The sequence below is a fragment of the Leptonychotes weddellii genome, unplaced genomic scaffold, assembly GCF_054177405.1.
Source record: "Leptonychotes weddellii isolate Sample4059 unplaced genomic scaffold, ASM5417740v2 HiC_scaffold_534, whole genome shotgun sequence".
NCBI classification, from domain to species: domain Eukaryota; kingdom Metazoa; phylum Chordata; class Mammalia; order Carnivora; family Phocidae; genus Leptonychotes; species Leptonychotes weddellii.
The window spans coordinates 632-2,000 of NW_028021144.1; the positions used below are offsets into that span (position 1 = coordinate 632).

At 40.5% G+C, this 1,369-nt stretch overlaps 1 pseudogene; it reads right to left on the minus strand.

The window, feature by feature from the left end:
• On the minus strand, positions 1–1,363 carry LOC102746236 (T-complex protein 1 subunit zeta pseudogene; annotated as a pseudogene).
• Positions 1,364–1,369: the final 6 nt, after the last annotated feature.

Genomic DNA, 1,369 nt, shown 5'->3' on the forward strand with positions numbered 1-1,369 from the left:
TTCATATGGGAAAAGAAAATGCTTTTGAAAATTATTTGAGGCTTGGACAAAAATTCCGTCGCTATATTCTTAGGATCACTCTGTGGAGTCTTCATGATTCGGATGACACAAGGGAAGCTTCAAATTCAACCTTTTAGAGAAGACATTCCAGCTCTCATGATCTCATCAACCAGGAGTATGTTGGTGGCAATCACAGTGCAGGAGTGAAGAAGCTGTTTCTTTACACAATAGTTATCCCATATGCCTACTTCGGCTGCGACCATTGGCTCACCTGTGTTTAAGTCCACACCCACAAGTTGACCTGATTCTGAATGTTCTGCTTTAACTTTAACTAGTGTTTCCTGAAGGTCAAAACCAGAGTTCTGAGCAAGTACCTTGGGAATAATGAGTAATGCATCAGCAAGCGCTTGAACTCCCAGTTGGGCCCTGCCCTTTACACTGGGCTTGTACTTAATCAAGGCTTCTGCCAATGCCACTTCCACTGCCCCTGCACCCGGAACCACACAGCCATCATCAACAGCATTTTTAACAGCCCTCAAGCCATCTCTTATTGCATCTTTGATTTGAGTGAGCGTGTGCTTATTTGGTCCTTTGATCAATAATGTGACAGAGCAAGGATTGTTACATTTCTCAATAAAAGTGAATTTCTCTTCTCCCAATGTATGTTCATAGACAAGTCCTGCATATCCCAAACAATCAGGATTTAGGTCATCAAAGGAATTTAGGGCTACTCCACCGCAAGCAAGAGTCAGCCTTTCCATATTTCTCCTTTTAGCTCTACGGAGAGCTACTATACCTTCTTTTGCAAGAGCATCTAAGGAAAAGGGGTCAATTCCCTTCTGATTAATAACAACGAGTCCTTTATCTGAATCACCACAGACTTTCTTTTTCAGTTCTATTATCTTTTTAACTCTATCTTCAATGAACTTTCTTTCAGCTTTTACAAGTTTCTCTCTCTCTTCTGCACTCTTGTAAAAAAAGCCAGAATTCACTTCTGTTTTCTCATATTCTAATGACACATTGCATGTGAGGATGTATGCATCTTCTACTCTTTTTTTCATATCTGGATGCCGTGCCCCATGGTCCAAAACAAGACCTCTGATTAAACTTGTATCAGTTTCAGATTTATGTTTCATCTCCATGATCTCAACCATGAAGAGGTCAATAGGTTCATCTTGTTTTTTAATGGCCAAAATGGAGTCCACTACAGCCTCTGTTAAGACATCAGCAAGTTCAGCATGCACTTTAGTGCGTAGAGATGTTCTGGCCACATCTATAAGTGTTTCCCTGTCCATTTCTTTGCTTACTTTGACTTGTTCCAAAAACTGAAGTGCCTTTTCCTTTGCAGCTTCAAATCCTTCTGTTATTA